The sequence below is a fragment of the Narcine bancroftii genome, chromosome 13, assembly GCF_036971445.1.
Source record: "Narcine bancroftii isolate sNarBan1 chromosome 13, sNarBan1.hap1, whole genome shotgun sequence".
Classification (NCBI taxonomy): Eukaryota; Metazoa; Chordata; class Chondrichthyes; order Torpediniformes; family Narcinidae; genus Narcine; species Narcine bancroftii.
Genome location: NC_091481.1, coordinates 90,981,449 through 91,005,746, shown reverse-complemented (window position 1 = coordinate 91,005,746; position 24,298 = coordinate 90,981,449).

Sequence of the window (24,298 nt, the reverse complement as noted above, 5' to 3'; positions counted from 1 at the left end):
GAGGCAGGGAATCTGAGGCGGGGAATCTGAGGCGGTAAATCTGAGTCGGGGAATCTGATGCAGGGAATCTGAGGCAGTGAATCAGAGGCATGGAATCAGAGGCCGGTTATCAGAGGGGGCAAATGAGATGTGGGAAACTAGATGCAGTGAAAGAGGCACGGAAATAGAGGCAGGCAAAGAGAGGCAGGGTATTAGAGGCAGGGACTCAGAGGCGGGGAATCAGAGACAAGGAAAGAGAGGCGTGGAATCAGAGGCACGGAATCAGAGGCAGGGAATCAGAGGCAGGGAATCAGAGGCAGGGAATCAGAGGCAGGGAATCAGAGGCAGGGAAACAGAGGCAGGCAATCAGAGGCAGGGAGTCTGAGGCAGGGAATCTGAGGCAGGGAATCTGAGGCAGGGAATCAGAGGCAGGGAATCTGAGGCAGGGAATCTGAGGCAGGGAATCTGAGGCGGGGAATCAGAGGCGGGGAATCAGAGGCAGGGAATCAGAGGCAGGGAATCAGAGGCAGGCAATCAGAGGCAGGGAATCTGAGGCGGGGAATCTGAGGCAGGGAATCTGAGGCGGGGAATCTGAGGCGGGGAATCTCAGGCGGGGAATCTGAGGCGGGGAATCTCAGGCGGGGAATCTGAGGCAGGGAATCTGAGGCGGGGAATCTGAGGCGGGGAATCAGAGGCGGGGAATCAGAGGCGGGGAAACAGAGGCAGGGAATCAGAGGCGGGGAATCAGAGGCTGGGAATCAGAGGTGGGGAATAAGAGGCGGGGAATCAAAGGCAGTGAATCAGAGGCAGGGAATCTGAGGCAGGGAATCTGAGGCAGGGAATCTGAGGCAGGAATCAGAGGTGGGGAATCAGAGACAGGGAATCAGAGGCGGGGAATCAGAGGCAGGGAATCTGAGGCAGGGAATCTAATGCAGGGAATCAGAGCCGGGGAATCTGAGGGAGGGAATCAGACGCGGGGAATCAGAGGCGGGGAATCAGAGATGGGGAATAAGAGGCGGGGAATTAGAGGCAGGGAATCTGAGGCAGGGAATCTGAGGCAGGGAATCTGAGGCAGGGAATCAGAGGCGGGGAATCAGAGGCAGGGAATCAGAGGCGGGGAATCAGAGGCGGGGAATCAGAGGCATGGAATCAGAGGCAGGTTATCAGAGGGGCAAATGACATGTGGGAAACTAGATGCAGAGAAAGAGGCAAGGAAATAGAGGCAGGCAAATAGAGGCAGGGTATCAGAGGCAGGGAATTAGAGGCGGGGAATCAGAGATACGGAAAGAGAGGCGTGGAATCAGAGGCACGGAATCAGAGGCAGGGAATCAGAGGCAGGGAATCAGAGGCAGGGAATCAGAGGCAGGGAATCAGAGGCAGGGAATCAGAGGCGGGGAATCAGAGGCGGGGAATCTGAGGCGGGGAATCTGAGGCGGGGAATCTGAGGTGGGGAATCTGAGGCGGGGAATCTGAGGCGGGGAATCTGAGGCGGGGAATCTGAGGCGGGGAATCTGAGGCGGGGCATCTGAGGCGGGGAATCTGCGGCGGGGAATCTGAGGCGGGGAATCTGAGGCGGGAAATCTGAGGCAGGGAATCTGAGGCAGGGAATCTGAGGCGGGGTATCTGAGGCAGGGAATCTGAGGTAGGGAATCAGAGCCGGGGAATCTGAGGCGGGGAATCAGAGGCGGGGAATCAGAGGTGGGGAAACAGAGGCAGGGAATCAGAGGCGGGGAATCAGAGGCGGGGAATCAGAGGTGGGGAATAAGAGGCGGGGAATCAGAGTCGGGGAATCAGAGGCAGCGAATCTGAGGCGGGGAATCTGAGGCAGGGAATCTGAGGCGGGGAATCTGAGGCAGGGAATCTGAGGCAGGGAATCAGAGCTGGGGAATCTGAGGCGGGGAATCAGAGGCGGGGAATCAGAGGCGGGGAAACAGAGGAAGGGAATCAAAGGCGGGGAATCAGAGGCGTGGAATCAGAGGCGGGGAATAAGAGGCGGGGTATCAGAGGCGGGGAATCAGAGGCGGGGTATCAGAGGCGGGGAATCAGCGGGAGGTAAAGAGATGTGGGGAAAGAGAGGCAGAGAAAGAGGCACGGAAATAGAGGCAGGGAAAGAGAGGCGGGGAATGAAAGGTGGGGAATCAGAGGCGGGGAAACAGGTGGGTAAACAGAGGTGGGTAAACATAGGCGGATAAATAGAGGCGGGGAAAGAGATGGGTAAAACATAGTGGTTGGAACTTGTGTGTTGAAAATGAGGTACACAGAACAGATCAATCAGAGTTGTTGAAATTGAGGGAGGGAAAGAGAGGCACGGAAAGAGTGGAGGGGAAAGAGTGGAGGCGAAAGAGAGGCATAGAGAGAGTTGGGGAATCAGAGACGGGGAATCAGAGGCGGGGAATCAGAGGCGGGCAATCAGTGGCAGGCAATCAGAGGCGGGGAATCAGAGGTGGGGAATAAAAGGCCTGGAATCAGATGCGGGGAATCAGAGGCAGGGAATCTAAGGCAGGGAATCTGAGCCAGAGAATCAGAGCCAGGGAATCTGAGGCGGGGAATCAGAGGTGGGGAATCAGAGGCAGGGAATCAGAGGCAGGGAATTGATGAAGGGCATCAGATGAAGGGAATCTGAGGCAGGGAATCTGAGGCAGGGAATCTGAGGCAGGGAATCTGAGGCAGGGAATCTGAGGCGGGGAATCTGAGGCGGTAAATCTGAGTCGGGGAATCTGATGCAGGAAATCTGAGGCAGTGAATCAGAGGCATGGAATCAGAGGCGGGTTATCAGAGGGGGCAAATGAGAAGTGGGAAACTAGATGCAGTGAAAGAGGCACGGAAATAGAGGCAGGCAAAGAGAGGTAGGGTATCAGAGGCAGGGACTCAGAGGCGGGGAATCAGAGTCAAGGAAAGAGAGGCGTGGAATCAGAGTCAGGGAATCAGAGGCAGGGAATCAGAGGCAGGGAATCAGAGGCAGGCAATCAGAGGCAGGCAATCAGAGGCAGGGAATCAGAGGCAGGGAATCTGAGGCAGGGAATCTGAGGCAGGGAATCTGAGGTGGGGAATCAGAGGCGGGGAATCAGAGGCGGGGAATCAGAGGCAGGGAATCAGAGGCAGGGAATCAGATGAAGGGAATCAGATGAAGGGAATCTGAGGCAGGGAATCTGAGACAGGGAATCTGAGGCAGGGAATCTGAGGCGGGGAATCTGAGGTGGTAAATCTGAGTCGGGGAATCTGATGCAGGGAATCTGAGGCAGTGAATCAGAGGCATGGAATCAGAGGCCGGTTATCAGAGGGGGCAAATGAGATGTGGGAAACTAGATGCAGTGAAAGAGGCACGGAAATAGAGGCAGGCAAAGAGAGGCAGGGTATTAGAGGCAGGGACTCAGAGGCGGGGAATCAGAGACAAGGAAAGAGAGGCGTGGAATCAGAGGCACGGAATAAGAGGCAGGGAATCAGAGGCAGGGAATCAGAGGCAGGGAATCAGAGGCAGGGAATCAGAGGCAGGGAATCAGAGGCAGGGAAACAGAGGCAGGCAATCAGAGGCAGGGAATCTGAGGCAGGGAATCTGAGGCAGGGAATCTGAGGCAGGGAATCAGAGGCAGGGAATCTGAGGCAGGGAATCTGAGGCAGGGAATCTGAGGCGGGGAATCAGAGGCGGGGAATCAGAGGCAGGGAATCAGAGGCAGGGAATCAGAGGCAGGCAATCAGAGGCAGGGAATCTGAGGCGGGGAATCTGAGGCAGGGAATCTGAGGCGGGGAATCTGAGGCGGGGAATCTCAGGCGGGGAATCTGAGGCGAGGAATCTCAGGCGGGGAATCTGAGGCAGGGAATCTGAGGCGGGGAATCTGAGGCGGGGAATCAGAGGCGAGGAATCAGAGGTGGGGAAACAGAGGCAGGGAATCAGAGGCGGGGAATCAGAGGCTGGGAATCAGAGGTGGGGAATAAGAGGCGGGGAATCAAAGGCAGTGAATCAGAGGCAGGGTATCTGAGGCAGGGAATCTGAGGCAGGGAATCTGAGGCAGGAATCAGAGGTGGGGAATCAGAGACAGGGAATCAGAGGCGGGGAATCAGAGGCAGGGAATCTGAGGCAGGCAATCTAATGCAGGGAATCAGAGCCGGGGAATCTGAGGGAGGGAATCAGACGCGGGGAATCAGAGGCGGGGAATCAGAGACGGGGAATAAGAGGCGGGGAATTAGAGGCAGGGAATCTGAGGCAGGGAATCTGAGGCAGGGAATCTGAGGCAGGGAATCAGAGGCGGGGAATCAGAGGCAGGGAATCAGAGGCGGGGAATCAGAGGCGGGGAATCAGAGGCATGGAATCAGAGGCAGGTTATCAGAGGGGGCAAATGACATGTGGGAAACTAGATGCAGAGAAAGAGGCAAGGAAATAGAGGCAGGCAAATAGAGGCAGGGTATCAGAGGCAGGGAATTAGAGGCGGTGAATCAGAGATACGGAAAGAGAGGCGTGGAATCAGAGGCGCGGAATCAGAGGCAGGGAATCAGAGGCAGGGAATCAGAGGCAGGGAATCAGAGGCAGGGAATCAGAGGCAGGGAATCAGAGGCGGGGAATCAGAGGCGGGGAATCTGAGGCGGGGAATCTGAGGCGGGGAATCTGAGGTGGGGAATCTGAGGCGGGGAATCTGAGGCGGGGAATCTGAGGCGGGGAATCTGAGGCGGGGAATCTGAGGCGGGGCATCTGAGGCGGGGAATCTGCGGCGGGGAATCTGAGGCTGGGAATCTGAGGCGGGAAATCTGAGGCAGGGAATCTGAGGCAGGGAATCTGAGGCGGGGTATCTGAGGCAGGGAATCTGAGGTAGGGAATCAGAGCCGGGGAATCTGAGGCGGGGAATCAGAGGCGGGGAATCAGAGGTGGGGAAACAGAGGCAGGGAATCAGAGGCGGGGAATCAGAGGCGGGGAATCAGAGGTGGGGAATAAGAGGCGGGGAATCAGAGTCGGGGAATCAGAGGCAGCGAATCTGAGGCGGGGAATCTGAGGCAGGGAATCTGAGGCGGGGAATCTGAGGCAGGGAATCTGAGGCAGGGAATCAGAGCTGGGGAATCTGAGGCGGGGAATCAGAGGTGGGGAATCAGAGGCGGGGAAACAGAGGAAGGGAATCAAAGGCGGGGAATCAGCGGGAGGTAAAGAGATGTGGGGAAAGAGAGGCAGAGAAAGAGGCACGGAAATAGAGGCAGGGAAAGAGAGGCGGGGAATGAAAGGTGGGAATCAGAGGCGGGGAAACAGGTGGGTAAACAGAGGCGGGTAAACATAGGCGGATAAATAGAGGCGGGGAAAGAGATGGGTAAAACATAGTGGTTGGAACTTGTGTGTTGAAAATGAGGTACACAGAACAGATCAATCAGAGTTGTTGAAATTGAGGGAGGGAAAGAGAGGCGCGGAAAGAGTGGAGGGGAAAGAGTGGAGGCGAAAGAGAGGCGTAGAGAGAGGTGGGGAATCAGAGACGCGGAATCAGAGGCGGGGAATCAGAGGCGGACAATCAGTGGCAGGCAATCAGAGGCGGGGAATCAGAGGTGGGGAATAAGAGGCCTGGAATCAGATGCGGGGAATCAGAGGCAGGGAATCAGAGGCAGGGAATTGATGAAGGGCATCAGATGAAGGGAATCTGAGGCAGGGAATCTGAGGCAGGGAATCTGAGGCAGGGAATCTGAGGCAGGGAATCTGAGGCGGGGAATCTGAGGCGGTAAATCTGAGTCGGGGAATCTGATGCAGGGAATCTGAGGCAGGGAATCTGAGGCAGGGAATCTGAGGCGGGGAATCTGAGGCGGTAAATCTGAGTCGGGGAATCTGATGCAGGGAATCTGAGGCAGTGAATCAGAGGCATGGAATCAGAGGCGGGTTATCAGAGGGGGCAAATGAGAAGTGGGAAACTAGATGCAGTGAAAGAGGCACGGAAATAGAGGCAGGCAAAGAGAGGCAGGGTATCAGAGGCAGGGACTCAGAGGCGGGGAATCAGAGACAAAGAAAGAGAGGCGTGGAATCAGAGGCGCGGAATCAGAGGCAGGGAATCAGAGGCAGGGAATCAGAGGCAGGGAATCAGAGGCAGGGAATCAGAGGCAGGGAATCAGAGGCAGGGAATCTGAGGCAGGGAATCAGAGGCAGGGAATCTGAGGCAGGGAATCAGAGGCAGGGAATCTGAGGCGGGGAATCAGAGGCGGGGAATCAGAGGCGGGGAATCAGAGGCAGGGAATCAGAGGCAGGGAATCAAATGAAGGGAATCAGATGAAGGGAATCTGAGGCAGGGAATCTGAGACAGGGAATCTGAGGCAGGGAATCTGAGGCGGGGAATCTGAGGCGGGGAATCTGAGGCGGGGAATCTGAGGCGGGGAATCTGAGGCGGGGAACCTGAGGCGGGGAATCTGAGGCGGGGAATCTGAGGCGGGGAATCTGAGGCGGGGAATCTGAGGCGGGGTATCTGAGGCGGGGAATCTGAGGAGGGGAATCTGAGGCGGTAAATCTGAGGTGGGGAATCTGAGGCAGGGAATCTGAGGCGGGGAATCTTAGGCAGGGAATCTGAGGCAGGGAATCAGAGCCGGGGAATCTGAGGCGGGGAATCAGAGGCGGGGAATCAGAGGTGGGGAAACAGAGGCAGGGAATCAGAGGCGGGGAATCAGAGGCGGGGAATCAGAGGTGGGGAATAAGAGGCGGGGTATCAGAGTCGGGGAATCTGAGGCAGGGAATCTGAGGCGGGGAATCTGAGGCGGTAAATCTGAGTCGGGGAATCTGATGCAGGGAATCTGAGGCAGTGAATCAGAGGCATGGAATCAGAGGCCGGTTATCAGAGGGGGCAAATGAGATGTGGGAAACTAGATGCAGTGAAAGAGGCACAGAAATAGAGGCAGGCAAAGAGAGGCAGGGTATTAGAGGCAGGGACTCAGAGGCGGGGAATCAGAGACAAGGAAAGAGAGGCGTGGAATCAGAGGCACGGAATCAGAGGCAGGGAATCAGAGGCAGGGAATCAGAGGCAGGGAATCAGAGGCAGGGAATCAGAGGCAGGGAAACAGAGGCAGGCAATCAGAGGCAGGGAGTCTGAGGCAGGGAATCTGAGGCAGGGAATCTGAGGCAGGGAATCAGAGGCAGGGAATCTGAGGCAGGGAATCTGAGGCAGGGAATCTGAGGCGGGGAATCAGAGGCGGGGAATCAGAGGCAGGGAATCAGAGGCAGGGAATCAGAGGCAGGCAATCAGAGGCAGGGAATCTGAGGCGGGGAATCTGAGGCGGGGAATCTGAGGCGGGGAATCTCAGGCGGGGAATCTCAGGCGGGGAATCTGAGGCGGGGAATCTCAGGTGGGGAATCTGAGGCAGGGAATCTGAGGCGGGGAATCTGAGGCGGGGAATCAGAGGCGGGGAATCAGAGGCGGGGAAACAGAGGCAGGGAATCAGAGGCGGGGAATCAGAGGCTGGGAATCAGAGGTGGGGAATAAGAGGCGGGGAATCAAAGGCAGTGAATCAGAGGCAGGGAATCTGAGGCAGGGAATCTGAGGCAGGGAATCTGAGGCAGGAATCAGAGGTGGGGAATCAGAGACAGGGAATCAGAGGCGGGGAATCAGAGGCAGGGAATCTGAGGCAGGGAATCTAATGCAGGGAATCAGAGCCGGGGAATCTGAGGGAGGGAATCAGACGCGGGGAATCAGAGGCGGGGAATCAGAGATGGGGAATAAGAGGCGGGGAATTAGAGGCAGGGAATCTGAGGCAGGGAATCTGAGGCAGGGAATCTGAGGCAGGGAATCAGAGGCGGGGAATCAGAGGCAGGGAATCAGAGGCGGGGAATCAGAGGCGGGGAATCAGAGGCATGGAATCAGAGGCAGGTTATCAGAGGGGCAAATGACATGTGGGAAACTAGATGCAGAGAAAGAGGCAAGGAAATAGAGGCAGGCAAATAGAGGCAGGGTATCAGAGGCAGGGAATTAGAGGCGGGGAATCAGAGATACGGAAAGAGAGGCGTGGAATCAGAGGCGCGGAATCAGAGGCAGGGAATCAGAGGCAGGGAATCAGAGGCAGGGAATCAGAGGCAGGGAATCAGAGGCAGGGAATCAGAGGCGGGGAATCTGAGGCGGGGAATCTGAGGCGGGGAATCTGAGGTGGGGAATCTGAGGCGGGGAATCTGAGGCGGGGAATCTGAGGCGGGGAATCTGAGGCGGGGAATCTGAGGCGGGGCATCTGAGGCGGGGAATCTGCGGCGGGGAATCTGAGGCGGGGAATCTGAGGCGGGAAATCTGAGGCAGGGAATCTGAGGCAGGGAATCTGAGGCGGGGTATCTGAGGCAGGGAATCTGAGGTAGGGAATCAGAGCCGGGGAATCTGAGGCGGGGAATCAGAGGCGGGGAATCAGAGGTGGGGAAACAGAGGCAGGGAATCAGAGGCGGGGAATCAGAGGCGGGGAATCAGAGGTGGGGAATAAGAGGCGGGGAATCAGAGTCGGGGAATCAGAGGCAGCGAATCTGAGGCGGGGAATCTGAGGCAGGGAATCTGAGGCGGGGAATCTGAGGCAGGGAATCTGAGGCAGGGAATCAGAGCTGGGGAATCTGAGGCGGGGAATCAGAGGCGGGGAATCAGAGGCGGGGAAACAGAGGAAGGGAATCAAAGGCGGGGAATCAGAGGCGTGGAATCAGAGGCGGGGAATAAGAGGCGGGGAATCAGAGGCGGGGAATCAGAGGCAGGGAATCTGAGGCAGGGAATCTGAGGCAGGGAATCTGAGGCAGGGAATCAGAGGCGGGGAATCAGAGGCGGGGTATCAGAGGCGGGGAATCAGCGGGAGGTAAAGAGATGTGGGGAAAGAGAGGCAGAGAAAGAGGCACGGAAATAGAGGCAGGGAAAGAGAGGCGGGGAATGAAAGGTGGGGAATCAGAGGCGGGGAAACAGGTGGGTAAACAGAGGTGGGTAAACATAGGCGGATAAATAGAGGCGGGGAAAGAGATGGGTAAAACATAGTGGTTGGAACTTGTGTGTTGAAAATGAGGTACACAGAACAGATCAATCAGAGTTGTTGAAATTGAGGGAGGGAAAGAGAGGCACGGAAAGAGTGGAGGGGAAAGAGTGGAGGCGAAAGAGAGGCATAGAGAGAGTTGGGGAATCAGAGACGGGGAATCAGAGGCGGGGAATCAGAGGCGGGCAATCAGTGGCAGGCAATCAGAGGCGGGGAATCAGAGGTGGGGAATAAAAGGCCTGGAATCAGATGCGGGGAATCAGAGGCAGGGAATCTAAGGCAGGGAATCTGAGCCAGAGAATCAGAGCCAGGGAATCTGAGGCGGGGAATCAGAGGTGGGGAATCAGAGGCAGGGAATCAGAGGCAGGGAATTGATGAAGGGCATCAGATGAAGGGAATCTGAGGCAGGGAATCTGAGGCAGGGAATCTGAGGCAGGGAATCTGAGGCAGGGAATCTGAGGCGGGGAATCTGAGGCGGTAAATCTGAGTCGGGGAATCTGATGCAGGGAATCTGAGGCAGTGAATCAGAGGCATGGAATCAGAGGCGGGTTATCAGAGGGGGCAAATGAGAAGTGGGAAACTAGATGCAGTGAAAGAGGCACGGAAATAGAGGCAGGCAAAGAGAGGTAGGGTATCAGAGGCAGGGACTCAGAGGCGGGGAATCAGAGACAAGGAAAGAGAGGCGTGGAATCAGAGTCAGGGAATCAGAGGCAGGGAATCAGAGGCAGGGAATCAGAGGCAGGCAATCAGAGGCAGGCAATCAGAGGCAGGGAATCTGAGGCAGGGAATCTGAGGCAGGGAATCTGAGGCAGGGAATCAGAGGCAGGGAATCTGAGGCAGGGAATCTGAGGCAGGGAATCTGAGGTGGGGAATCAGAGGCGGGGAATCAGAGGCGGGGAATCAGAGGCAGGGAATCAGAGGCAGGGAATCAGATGAAGGGAATCAGATGAAGGGAATCTGAGGCAGGGAATCTGAGACAGGGAATCTGAGGCAGGGAATCTGAGGCGGGGAATCTGAGGCGGGGAATCTGAGGCGGGGAATCTGAGGCGGGGAATCTGAGGCGGGGAATCTGAGACGGGGAATCTGAGGCGGGGAATCCGAGGCGGGGAATCTGAGGCGGGGAATCTGAGGCGGGGAATCTGAGGCGGGGAATCTGAGGCGGGGAATCTGAGGCGGGGAATCTGAGGCGGGGTATCTGAGGCAGGGAATCTGAGGAGGGGAATCTGAGGCGGGAAATCTGAGGTGGGGAATCTGAGGCAGGGAATCTGAGGCGGGGAATCTTAGGCAGGGAATCTGAGGCAGGGAATCAGAGCCGGGGAATCTGAGGCGGGGAATCAGAGGCGGGGAATCAGAGGTGGGGAAACAGAGGCAGGGAATCAGAGGCAGGGAATCAGAGGCGGGGAATCAGAGGTGGGGAATAAGAGGCGGGGAATCAGAGTCGGGGAATCAGAGGCAGGGAATCTGAGGCAGGGAATCTGAGGCAGGGAATCTGAGGCAGGGAATCAGAGGTGGGGAATCAGAGGCAGGGAATCAGAGGCGGGGAATCAGAGGCGGGGAATCAGAGGCGGTGAATCAGAGGCAGGGAATCATAGCCGGGGAATCAGAGGCGGGGATTCAGAGGCGGGGAATCAGAGGCGGGGAATCAGAGGCGGGGAATCTGAGGCAGGGAATCATAGCCGGGGAATCAGAGGCGGGGATTCAGAGGCGGGGAATCAGAAGCGGGGAATCAGAGGCGGGGAATCAGAGGTGGGGAATAAGAGGCGGGGAATCAGAGGCAGGGAATCAGAGGCGGGGAATCAGAGACAAGGAAAGAGAGGCGTGGAATCAGAGGCGCGGAATCAGAGGCAGGGAATCAGAGTCAGGGAATCAGAGGCAGGGAATCAGAGGCAGGGAATCAGAGGCAGGAAATCAGAGGCAGGCAATCAGAGGCAGGCAATCAGAGGCAGGGAATCTGAGGCAGGGAATCTGAGGCAGGGAATCTGAGGCAGGGAATCAGAGGCAGGGAATCTGAGGCAGGGAATCTGAGGCAGGGAATCTGAGGCGGGGAATCAGAGGCGGGGAATCAGAGGCGGGGAATCAGAGGCAGGGAATCAGAGGCAGGGAATCAGATGAAGGGAATCAGATGAAGGGAATCTGAGGCAGGGAATCTGAGACAGGGAATCTGAGGCAGGGAATCTGAGGCGGGGAATCTGAGGCGGGGAATCTGAGGCGGGGAATCTGAGGCGGGGAATCTGAGGCGGGGAATCTGAGACGGGGAATCTGAGGCGGGGAATCCGAGGCGGGGAATCTGAGGCGGGGAATCTGAGGTGGGGAATCTGAGGCGGGGAATCTGAGGCGGGGAATCTGAGGCGGGGAATCTGAGGCGGGGAATCTGAGGCGGGGTATCTGAGGCGGGGAATCTGAGGAGGGGAATCTGAGGCGGGAAATCTGAGGTGGGGAATCTGAGGCAGGGAATCTGAGGCGGGGAATCTTAGGCAGGGAATCTGAGGCAGGGAATCAGAGCCGGGAAATCTGAGGCGGGGAATCAGAGGCGGGGAATCAGAGGTGGGGAAACAGAGGCATGGAATCAGAGGCGGGGAATCAGAGGCGGGGAATCAGAGGTGGGGATTAAGAGGCGGGGAATCAGAGTCGGGGAATCAGAGGCAGGGAATCTGAGGCAGGGAATCTGAGGCAGGGAATCTGAGGCAGGGAATCAGAGGTGGGGAATCAGAGGCAGGGAATCAGAGGCGGGGAATCAGAGGCGGGGAATCAGAGGCGGGGAATAAGAGGCGGGGAATCAGAGTCGGGGAATCAGAGGCAGGGAATCAGAGGCAGGGATTTAGAGGCAGGGAATCAGAGGAAGGGAATCAGAGGCAGGCAATAAGAGGCAGGGAATCTAACGCGGGGAATCTGAGGCGGGGAATCTGAGGCGGGGAATCTGAGGCGGGGAATCTGAGGCGGGGAATCTGAGGCGGGGAATCAGAGACACGGAAAGGGAGGCGGGGAATCAGAGGCGCGGAATCAGAGGCAGGGAATCAGAGGCAGGGAATCAGAGGCAGGGATTTAGAGGCAGGGAATCAGAGGAAGGGAATCAGAGGAAGGGAATCAGAGGCAGGCAATAAGAGGCAGGGAATCTAACGCGGGGAATCTGAGGCGGGGAATCTGAGGCGGGGAATCTGAGGCGGGGAATCTGAGGCGGGGAATCTGAGGCGGGGAATCTGAGGCGGGGAATCAGAGGCAGGAAATCATAGGCAGGGAATCTGAGGCAGGGAGTCTGAGGCAGGGAATCTGAGGCAGGGAATCTGGGGCAGGGTATCTGATGTAGGGAATCTGAGGCGGGGAATCTGAGGTGGGGAATCTGAGGTTGGGAATCAGAGGCGCGGATTCAGTGGTGGGGAATCAGAGGGGGGTAAAGAGAAGTGGGGAAAGAGAGGAAGAGAAAGAGGGGCACAAATAAAGGCAGGGAAAGAGAGGAGGGGAATAAGAGGCGGGGAATCTGAGGTGGGGAATCAGAGGCGCGGATTCAGATGCGGGGAATCAGAGGGGGGAATAGAGATGTGGGGAATGAGAGGCAGAGAAAGAGGCGCGGAAATAGAGGCAGGGAAAGAGAGGCGGGTAATCAAAGGTGGAGAATCAGAGGCGGGGAAACAGAGGCGGGGAATCAGAGGCAGGGAATCTGAGGCGGGGAATCTTAGGCAGGGAATCTTAGGCAGGGAATCTGAGGCAGGGAATCAGAGCCGGGGAATCTGAGGCGGGGAATCTTAGGCAGGGAATCTGAGGCAGGGAATCAGAGCCGGGGAATCTGAGGCGGGGAATCAGAGGCAGGGAATCAGAGGCGGGGAATCAGAGGCGGGGAATCAGAGGTGGGGAATAAGAGGCGGGGAATCAGAGTCGGGGAATCTGAGGCAGGGAATCTGAGGCGGGGAATCTGAGGTGGTAAATCTGAGTCGGGGAATCTGAGGCAGGGAATCAGAGGCAGGGAATCAGAGGCGGTGAATCAGAGATACGGAAAGAGAGGCGTGGAATCAGAGGCGCGGAATCAGAGGCAGGGAATCAGAGGCAGGGAATCAGAGGCAGGGAATCAGAGGCAGGGAATCAGAGGCAGGGAATCAGAGGCGGGGAATCAGAGGCGGGGAATCTGAGGCGGGGAATCTGAGGCGGGGAATCTGAGGTGGGGAATCTGAGGCGGGGAATCTGAGGCGGGGAATCTGAGGCGGGGAATCTGAGGCGGGGAATCTGAGGCGGGGCATCTGAGGCGGGGAATCTGCGGCGGGGAATCTGAGGCTGGGAATCTGAGGCGGGAAATCTGAGGCAGGGAATCTGAGGCAGGGAATCTGAGGCGGGGTATCTGAGGCAGGGAATCTGAGGTAGGGAATCAGAGCCGGGGAATCTGAGGCGGGGAATCAGAGGCGGGGAATCAGAGGTGGGGAAACAGAGGCAGGGAATCAGAGGCGGGGAATCAGAGGCGGGGAATCAGAGGTGGGGAATAAGAGGCGGGGAATCAGAGTCGGGGAATCAGAGGCAGCGAATCTGAGGCGGGGAATCTGAGGCAGGGAATCTGAGGCGAGGAATCTGAGGCAGGGAATCTGAGGCAGGGAATCAGAGCTGGGGAATCTGAGGCGGGGAATCAGAGGCGGGGAATCAGAGGCGGGGAAACAGAGGAAGGGAATCAAAGGCGGGGAATCAGCGGGAGGTAAAGAGATGTGGGGAAAGAGAGGCAGAGAAAGAGGCACGGAAATAGAGGCAGGGAAAGAGAGGCGGGGAATGAAAGGTGGGGAATCAGAGGCGGGGAAACAGGTGGGTAAAAAGAGGCGGGTAAACATAGGCGGATAAATAGAGGCGGGGAAAGAGATGGGTAAAACATAGTGGTTGGAACTTGTGTGTTGAAAATGAGGTACACAGAACAGATCAATCAGAGTTGTTGAAATTGAGGGAGGGAAAGAGAGGCGCGGAAAGAGTGGAGGGGAAAGAGTGGAGGCGAAAGAGAGGCGTAGAGAGAGGTGGGGAATCAGAGACGCGGAATCAGAGGCGGGGAATCAGAGGCGGACAATCAGTGGCAGGCAATCAGAGGCGGGGAATCAGAGGTGGGGAATAAGAGGCCTGGAATCAGATGCGGGGAATCAGAGGCAGGGAATCTAAGGCAGGGAATCTGAGCCAGAGAATCAGAGCCAGGGAATCTGAGGCGGGGAATCAGAGGTGGGGAATCAGAGGCAGGGAATCAGAGGCAGGGAATTGATGAAGGGCATCAGATGAAGGGAATCTGAGGCAGGGAATCTGAGGCAGGGAATCTGAGGCAGGGAATCTGAGGCAGGGAATCTGAGGCGGGGAATCTGAGGCGGTAAATCTGAGTCGGGGAATCTGATGCAGGGAATCTGAGGCAGTGAATCAGAGGCATGGAATCAGAGGCGGGTTATCAGAGGGGGCAAATGAGAAGTGGGAAACTAGATGCAGTGAAAGAGGCACGGAAATAGAGGCAGGCAAAGAGAGGCAGGGTATCAGAGGCAGGGACTCAGAGGCGGGGAATCAGAGACAAAGAAAGAGAGGCGTGGAATCAGAGGCGCGGAATCAGAGGCAGGGAATCAGAGGCAGGGAATCAGAGGCAGGGAATCAGAGGCAGGGAATCAGAGGCAGGGAATCAGAGGCAGGCAATCAGAGGCAGGGAATCTGAGGCAGGGAATCTGAGGCAGGGAATCTGAGGCAGGGAATCAGAGGCAGGGAATCTGAGGCAGGGAATCTGAGGCGGGGAATCAGAGGCGGGGAATCAGAGGCGGGGAATCAGAGGCAGGGAATCAGAGGCAGGGAATCAAATGAAGGGAATCAGATGAAGGGAATCTGAGGCAGGGAATCTGAGACAGGGAATCTGAGGCAGGGAATCTGAGGCGGGGAATCTGAGGCGGGGAATCTGAGGCGGGGAATCTGAGGCGGGGAATCTGAGGCGGGGAACCTGAGGCGGGGAATCTGAGGCGGGGAATCTGAGGCGGGGAATCTGAGGCGGGGAATCTGAGGCGGGGTATCTGAGGCGGGGAATCTGAGGAGGGGAATCTGAGGCGGTAAATCTGAGGTGGGGAATCTGAGGCAGGGAATCTGAGGCGGGGAATCTTAGGCAGGGAATCTGAGGCAGGGAATCAGAGCCGGGGAATCTGAGGCGGGGAATCAGAGGCGGGGAATCAGAGGTGGGGAAACAGAGGCAGGGAATCAGAGGCGGGGAATCAGAGGCGGGGAATCAGAGGTGGGGAATAAGAGGCGGGGTATCAGAGTCGGGGAATCTGAGGCAGGGAATCTGAGGCGGGGAATCTGAGGCGGTAAATCTGAGTCGGGGAATCTGATGCAGGGAATCTGAGGCAGTGAATCAGAGGCATGGAATCAGAGGCCGGTTATCAGAGGGGGCAAATGAGATGTGGGAAACTAGATGCAGTGAAAGAGGCACGGAAATAGAGGCAGGCAAAGAGAGGCAGGGTATTAGAGGCAGGGACTCAGAGGCGGGGAATCAGAGACAAGGAAAGAGAGGCGTGGAATCAGAGGCACGGAATCAGAGGCAGGGAATCAGAGGCAGGGAATCAGAGGCAGGGAATCAGAGGCAGGGAATCAGAGGCAGGGAATCAGAGGCAGGGAAACAGAGGCAGGCAATCAGAGGCAGGGAGTCTGAGGCAGGGAATCTGAGGCAGGGAATCTGAGGCAGGGAATCAGAGACAGGGAATCTGAGGCAGGGAATCAGAGGCAGGGAATCAGAGGCAGGGAATCAGAGGCAGGGAATCAGAGGCAGGGAAACAGAGGCAGGCAATCAGAGGCAGGGAGTCTGAGGCAGGGAATCTGAGGCAGGGAATCTGAGGCAGGGAATCAGAGACAGGGAATCTGAGGCAGGGAATCTGAGGCAGGGAATCTGAGGCGGGGAATCAGAGGCGGGGAATCAGAGGCAGGGAATCAGAGGCAGGGAATCAGAGGCAGGCAATCAGAGGCAGGGAATCTGAGGCGGGGAATCTGAGGCAGGGAATCTGAGGCGGGGAATCTGAGGCGGGGAATCTCAGGCGGGGAATCTGAGGCGGGGAATCTCAGGCGGGGAATCTGAGGCAGGGAATCTGAGGCGGGGAATCTGAGGCGGGGAATCAGAGGCGGGGAATCAGAGGCGGGGAAACAGAGGCAGGGAATCAGAGGCGGGGAATCAGAGGCTGGGAATCAGAGGTGGGGAATAAGAGGCGGGGAATCAAAGGCAGTGAATCAGAGGCAGGGAATCTGAGGCAGGGAATCTGAGGCAGGAATCAGAGGTGGGGAATCAGAGACAGGGAATCAGAGGCGGGGAATCAGAGGCAGGGAATCTGAGGCAGGGAATCTAATGCAGGGAATCAGAGCCGGGGAATCTGAGGGAAGGAATCAGACGCGGGGAATCAGAGGCGGGGAATCAGAGATGGGGAATAAGAGGCGGGGAATTAGAGGCAGGGAATCTGAGGCAGGGAATCTGAGGCAGGGAATCTGAGGCAGGGAATCAGAGGCGGGGAATCAGAGGCAGGGAATCAGAGGCGGGGAATCAGAGGCGGGGAATCAGAGGCATGGAATCAGAGGCAGGTTATCAGAGGGGGCAAATGACATGTGGGAAACTAGATGCAGAGAAAGAGGCAAGGAAATAGAGGCAGGCAAATAGGGGCAGGGTATCAGAGGCAGGGAATTAGAGGCGGGGAATCAGAGATACGGAAAGAGAGGCGTGGAATCAGAGGCGCGGAATCAGAGGCAGGGAATCAGAGGCAGGGAATCAGAGGCAGGGAATCAGAGGCAGGGAATCAGAGGCAGGGAATCAGAGGCGGGGAATCAGAGGCGGGGAATCTGAGGCGGGGAATCTGAGGCGGGGAATCTGAGGTGGGGAATCTGAGGCGGGGAATCTGAGGCGGGGAATCTGAGGCGGGGAATCTGAGGCGGGGAATCTGAGGCGGGGCATCTGAGGCGGGGAATCTGCGGCGGGGAATCTGAGGCGGGGAATCTGAGGCGGGAAATCTGAGGCAGGGAATCTGAGGCAGGGAATCTGAGGCGGGGTATCTGAGGCAGGGAATCTGAGGTAGGGAATCAGAGCCGGGGAATCTGAGGCGGGGAATCAGAGGCGGGGAATCAGAGGTGGGGAAACAGAGGCAGGGAATCAGAGGCGGGGAATCAGAGTCGGGGAATCAGAGGTGGGGAATAAGAGGCGGGGTATCAGAGTCGGGGAATCTGAGGCAGGGAATCTGAGGCGGGGAATCTGAGGCGGTAAATCTGAGTCGGGGAATCTGATGCAGGGAATCTGAGGCAGGGAATCAGAGGCAGGGAAACAGAGGCAGGCAATCAGAGGCAGGGAGTCTGAGGCAGGGAATCTGAGGCAGGGAATCTGAGGCAGGGAATCAGAGGCAGGGAATCTGAGGCAGGGAATCTGAGGCAGGGAATCTGAGGCGGGGAATCAGAGGCAGGGAATCAGAGGCAGGGAATCAGAGGCAGGCAATCAGAGGCAGGGAATCTGAGGCGGGGAATCTGAGGCAGGGAATCTGAGGCGGGGAATCTGAGGCGGGGAATCTCAGGCGGGGAATCTGAGGCGGGGAATCTCAGGCGGGGAATCTGAGGCAGGGAATCTGAGGCGGGGAATCTGAGGCGGGGAATCAGAGGCGGGGAATCAGAGGCGGGGAAACAGAGGCAGGGAATCAGAGGCGGGGAATCAGAGGCTGGGAATCAGAGGTGGGGAATAAGAGGCGGGGAATCAAAGGCAGTGAATCAGAGGCAGGGAATCTGAGGCAGGGAATCTGAGGCAGGGAATCTGAGGCAGGAATCAGAGGTGGGGAATCAGAGACAGGGAATCAGAGGCGGGGAATCAGAGGCAGGGAATCTGAGGCAGGGAATCTAATGCAGGGAATCAGAGCCGGGGAATCTGAGGGAGGGAATCAGACGCGGGGAATCAGAGGCGGGGAATCAGAGATGGGGAATAAGAGGCGGGAAATTAGAGGCAGGGAATCTGAGGCAGGGAATCTGAGGCAGGGAATCTGAGGCAGGGAATCAGAGGCGGGGAATCAGAGGCAGGGAATCAGAGGCGGTGAATCAGAGGCGGGGAATCAGAGGCATGGATACAGAGGCAGGTTATCAGAGGGGCAAATGACATGTGGGAAACTAGATGCAGAGAAAGAGGCAAGGAAATAGAGGCAGGCAAATAGAGGCAGGGTATCAGAGGCAGGGAATTAGAGGCGGGGAATCAGAGATACGGAAAGAGAGGCGTGGAATCAGAGGCGCGGAATCAGAGGCAGGGAATCAGAGGCAGGGAATCAGAGGCAGGGAATCAGAGGCAGGGAATCAGAGGCAGGGAATCAGAGGCGGGGAATCAGAGGCGGGGAATCTGAGGCGGGGAATCTGAGGCGGGGAATCTGAGGTGGGGAATCTGAGGCGGGGAATCTGAGGCGGGGAATCTGAGGCGGGGAATCTGAGGCGGGGAATCTGAGGCGGGGCATCTGAGGCGGGGAATCTGCGGCGGGGAATCTGAGGCGGGGAATCTGAGGCGGGAAATCTGAGGCAGGGAATCTGAGGCAGGGAATCTGAGGCGGGGTATCTGAGGCAGGGAATCTGAGGTAGGGAATCAGAGCCGGGGAATCTGAGGCGGGGAATCAGAGGCGGGGAATCAGAGGTGGGGAAACAGAGGCAGGGAATCAGAGGCGGGGAATCAGAGGCGGGGAATCAGAGGTGGGGAATAAGAGGCGGGGAATCAGAGTCGGGGAATCAGAGGCAGCGAATCTGAGGCGGGGAATCTGAGGCAGGGAATCTGAGGCGGGGAATCTGAGGCAGGGAATCTGAGGCAGGGAATCAGAGCTGGGGAATCTGAGGCGGGGAATCAGAGGCGGGGAATCAGAGGCGGGGAAACAGAGGAAGGGAATCAAAGGCGGGGAATCAGAGGCGTGGAATCAGAGGCGGGGAATAAGAGGCGGGGAATCAGAGGCGGGGAATCAGAGGCAGGGAATCTGAGGCAGGGAATCTGAGGCAGGGAATCTGAGGCAGGGAATCAGAGGCGGGGAATCAGAGGCGGGGTATCAGAGGCGGGGAATCAGCGGGAGGTAAAGAGATGTGGGGAAAGAGAGGCAGAGAAAGAGGCACGGAAATAGAGGCAGGGAAAGAGAGGCGGGGAATGAAAGGTGGGGAATCAGAGGCGGGGAAACAGGTGGGTAAACAGAGGTGGGTAAACATAGGCGGATAAATAGAGGCGGGGAAAGAGATGGGTAAAACATAGTGGTTGGAACTTGTGTGTTGAAAATGAGGTACACAGAACAGATCAATCAGAGTTGTTGAAATTGAGGGAGGGAAAGAGAGGCACGGAAAGAGTGGAGGGGAAAGAGTGGAGGCGAAAGAGAGGCATAGAGAGAATTGGGGAATCAGAGACGGGGAATCAGAGGCGGGGAATCAGAGGCGGGCAATCAGTGGCAGGCAATCAGAGGCGGGGAATCAGAGGTGGGGAATAAAAGGCCTGGAATCAGATGCGGGGAATCAGAGGCAGGGAATCTAAGGCAGGGAATCTGAGCCAGAGAATCAGAGCCAGGGAATCTGAGGCGGGGAATCAGAGGTGGGGAATCAGAGGCAGGGAATCAGAGGCAGGGAATTGATGAAGGGCATCAGATGAAGGGAATCTGAGGCAGGGAATCTGAGGCAGGGAATCTGAGGCAGGGAATCTGAGGCAGGGAATCTGAGGCGGGGAATCTGAGGCGGTAAATCTGAGTCGGGGAATCTGATGCAGGGAATCTGAGGCAGTGAATCAGAGGCATGGAATCAGAGGCGGGTTATCAGAGGGGGCAAATGAGAAGTGGGAAACTAGATGCAGTGAAAGAGGCACGGAAATAGAGGCAGGCAAAGAGAAGTAGGGTATCAGAGGCAGGGACTCAGAGGCGGGGAATCAGAGACAAGGAAAGAGAGGCGTGGAATCAGAGTCAGGGAATCAGAGGCAGGGAATCAGAGGCAGGGAATCAGAGGCAGGCAATCAGAGGCAGGCAATCAGAGGCAGGGAATCTGAGGGAGGGAATCTGAGGCAGGGAATCTGAGGCAGGGAATCAGAGGCAGGGAATCTGAGGCAGGGAATCTGAGGCAGGGAATCTGAGGTGGGGAATCAGAGGCGGGGAATCAGAGGCGGGGAATCAGAGGCAGGGAATCAGAGGCAGGGAATCAGATGAAGGGAATCAGATGAAGGGAATCTGAGGCAGGGAATCTGAGACAGGGAATCTGAGGCAGGGAATCTGAGGCGGGGAATCTGAGGCGGGGAATCTGAGGCGGGGAATCTGAGGCGGGGAATCTGAGGCGGGGAATCTGAGACGGGGAATCTGAGGCGGGGAATCCGAGGCGGGGAATCTGAGGCGGGGAATCTGAGGCGGGGAATCTGAGGCGGGGAATCTGAGGCGGGGAATCTGAGGCGGGGAATCTGAGGCGGGGTATCTGAGGCAGGGAATCTGAGGCGGGGAATCTGAGGCGGGGAATCTGAGTCTGGGAATCTGAGGCGGGGAACCTGAGGCGGGGAATCTGAGGCGGGGAATCTGAGGCGGGGAATCTGAGGCGGGGAATCTGAGGCGGGGTATCTGAGGCGGGGAATCTGAGGAGGGGAATCTGAGGCGGTAAATCTGAGGTGGGGAATCTGAGGCAGGGAATCTGAGGCGGGGAATCTTAGGCAGGGAATCTGAGGCAGGGAATCAGAGCCGGGGAATCTGAGGCGGGGAATCAGAGGCGGGGAATCAGAGGTGGGGAAACAGAGGCAGGGAATCAGAGGCGGGGAATCAGAGGCGGGGAATCAGAGGTGGGGAATAAGAGGCGGGGTATCAGAGTCGGGGAATCTGAGGCAGGGAATCTGAGGCGGGGAATCTGAGGCGGTAAATCTGAGTCGGGGAATCTGATGCAGGGAATCTGAGGCAGTGAATCAGAGGCATGGAATCAGAGGCCGGTTATCAGAGGGGGCAAATGAGATGTGGGAAACTAGATGCAGTGAAAGAGGCACGGAAATAGAGGCAGGCAAAGAGAGGCAGGGTATTAGAGGCAGGGACTCAGAGGCGGGGAATCAGAGACAAGGAAAGAGAGGCGTGGAATCAGAGGCACGGAATCAGAGGCAGGGAATCAGAGGCAGGGAATCAGAGGCAGGGAATCAGAGGCAGGGAATCAGAGGCAGGGAATCAGAGGCAGGGAAACAGAGGCAGGCAATCAGAGGCAGGGAGTCTGAGGCAGGGAATCTGAGGCAGGGAATCTGAGGCAGGGAATCAGAGACAGGGAATCTGAGGCAGGGAATCAGAGGCAGGGAATCAGAGGCAGGGAATCAGAGGCAGGGAATCAGAGGCAGGGAAACAGAGGCAGGCAATCAGAGGCAGGGAGTCTGAGGCAGGGAATCTGAGGCAGGGAATCTGAGGCAGGGAATCAGAGACAGGGAATCTGAGGCAGGGAATCTGAGGCAGGAAATCTGAGGCGGGGAATCAGAGGCGGGGAATCAGAGGCAGGGAATCAGAGGCAGGGAATCAGAGGCAGGCAATCAGAGGCAGGGAATCTGAGGCGGGGAATCTGAGGCAGGGAATCTGAGGCGGGGAATCTGAGGCGGGGAATCTCAGGCGGGGAATCTGAGGCGGGGAATCTCAGGCGGGGAATCTGAGGCAGGGAATCTGAGGCGGGGAATCTGAGGCGGGGAATCAGAGGCGGGGAATCAGAGGCGGGGAAACAGAGGCAGGGAATCAGAGGCGGGGAATCAGAGGCTGGGAATCAGAGGTGGGGAATAAGAGGCGGGGAATCAAAGGCAGTGAATCAGAGGCAGGGAATCTGAGGCAGGGAATCTGAGGCAGGAATCAGAGGTGGGGAATCAGAGACAGGGAATCAGAGGCGGGGAATCAGAGGCAGGGAATCTGAGGCAGGGAATCTAATGCAGGGAATCAGAGCCGGGGAATCTGAGGGAAGGAATCAGACGCGGGGAATCAGAGGCGGGGAATCAGAGATGGGGAATAAGAGGCGGGGAATTAGAGGCAGGGAATCTGAGGCAGGGAATCTGAGGCAGGGAATCTGAGGCAGGGAATCAGAGGCGGGGAATCAGAGGCAGGGAATCAGAGGCGGGGAATCAGAGGCGGGGAATCAGAGGCATGGAATCAGAGGCAGGTTATCAGAGGGGGCAAATGACATGTGGGAAACTAGATGCAGAGAAAGAGGCAAGGAAATAGAGGCAGGCAAATAGAGGCAGGGTATCAGAGGCAGGGAATTAGAGGCGGGGAATCAGAGATACGGAAAGAGAGGCGTGGAATCAGAGGCGCGGAATCAGAGGCAGGGAATCAGAGGCAGGGAATCAGAGGCAGGGAATCAGAGGCAGGGAATCAGAGGCAGGGAATCAGAGGCGGGGAATCAGAGGCGGGGAATCTGAGGCGGGGAATCTGAGGCGGGGAATCTGAGGTGGGGAATCTGAGGCGGGGAATCTGAGGCGGGGAATCTGAGGCGGGGAATCTGAGGCGGGGAATCTGAGGCGGGGCATCTGAGGCGGGGAATCTGCGGCGGGGAATCTGAGGCGGGGAATCTGAGGCGGGAAATCTGAGGCAGGGAATCTGAGGCAGGGAATCTGAGGCGGGGTATCTGAGGCAGGGAATCTGAGGTAGGGAATCAGAGCCGGGGAATCTGAGGCGGGGAATCAGAGGCGGGGAATCAGAGGTGGGGAAACAGAGGCAGGGAATCAGAGGCGGGGAATCAGAGTCGGGGAATCAGAGGTGGGGAATAAGAGGCGGGGTATCAGAGTCGGGGAATCTGAGGCAGGGAATCTGAGGCGGGGAATCTGAGGCGGTAAATCTGAGTCGGGGAATCTGATGCAGGGAATCTGAGGCAGGGAATCAGAGGCAGGGAAACAGAGGCAGGCAATCAGAGGCAGGGAGTCTGAGGCAGGGAATCTGAGGCAGGGAATCTGAGGCAGGGAATCAGAGGCAGGGAATCTGAGGCAGGGAATCTGAGGCAGGGAATCTGAGGCGGGGAATCAGAGGCAGGGAATCAGAGGCAGGGAATCAGAGGCAGGCAATCAGAGGCAGGGAATCTGAGGCGGGGAATCTGAGGCAGGGAATCTGAGGCGGGGAATCTGAGGCGGGGAATCTCAGGCGGGGAATCTGAGGCGGGGAATCTCAGGCGGGGAATCTGAGGCAGGGAATCTGAGGCGGGGAATCTGAGGCGGGGAATCAGAGGCGGGGAATCAGAGGCGGGGAAACAGAGGCAGGGAATCAGAGGCGGGGAATCAGAGGCTGGGAATCAGAGGTGGGGAATAAGAGGCGGGGAATCAAAGGCAGTGAATCAGAGGCAGGGAATCTGAGGCAGGGAATCTGAGGCAGGGAATCTGAGGCAGGAATCAGAGGTGGGGAATCAGAGACAGGGAATCAGAGGCGGGGAATCAGAGGCAGGGAATCTGAGGCAGGGAATCTAATGCAGGGAATCAGATCCGGGGAATCTGAGGGAGGGAATCAGACGCGGGGAATCAGAGGCGGGGAATCAGAGATGGGGAATAAGAGGCGGGAAATTAGAGGCAGGGAATCTGAGGCAGGGAATCTGAGGCAGGGAATCTGAGGCAGGGAATCAGAGGCGGGGAATCAGAGGCAGGGAATCAGAGGCGGTGAATCAGAGGCGGGGAATCAGAGGCATGGAATCAGAGGCAGGTTATCAGAGGGGCAAATGACATGTGGGAAACTAGATGCAGAGAAAGAGGCAAGGAAATAGAGGCAGGCAAATAGAGGCAGGGTATCAGAGGCAGGGAATTAGAGGCGGGGAATCAGAGATACGGAAAGAGAGGCGTGGAATCAGAGGCGCGGAATCAGAGGCAGGGAATCAGAGGCAGGGAATCAGAGGCAGGGAATCAGAGGCAGGGAATCAGAGGCAGGGAATCAGAGGCGGGGAATCAGAGGCGGGGAATCTGAGGCGGGGAATCTGAGGCGGGGAATCTGAGGTGGGGAATCTGAGGCGGGGAATCTGAGGCGGGGAATCTGAGGCGGGGAATCTGAGGCGGGGAATCTGAGGCGGGGCATCTGAGGCGGGGAATCTGCGGCGGGGAATCTGAGGCGGGGAATCTGAGGCGGGAAATCTGAGGCAGGGAATCTGAGGCAGGGAATCTGAGGCGGGGTATCTGAGGCAGGGAATCTGAGGTAGGGAATCAGAGCCGGGGAATCTGAGGCGGGGAATCAGAGGCGGGGAATCAGAGGTGGGGAAACAGAGGCAGGGAATCAGAGGCGGGGAATCAGAGGCGGGGAATCAGAGGTGGGGAATAAGAGGCGGGGAATCAGAGTCGGGGAATCAGAGGCAGTGAATCTGAGGCGGGGAATCTGAGGCAGGGAATCTGAGGCGGGGAATCTGAGGCAGGGAATCTGAGGCAGGGAATCAGAGCTGGGGAATCTGAGGCGGGGAATCAGAGGCGGGGAATCAGAGGCGGGGAAACAGAGGAAGGGAATCAAAGGCG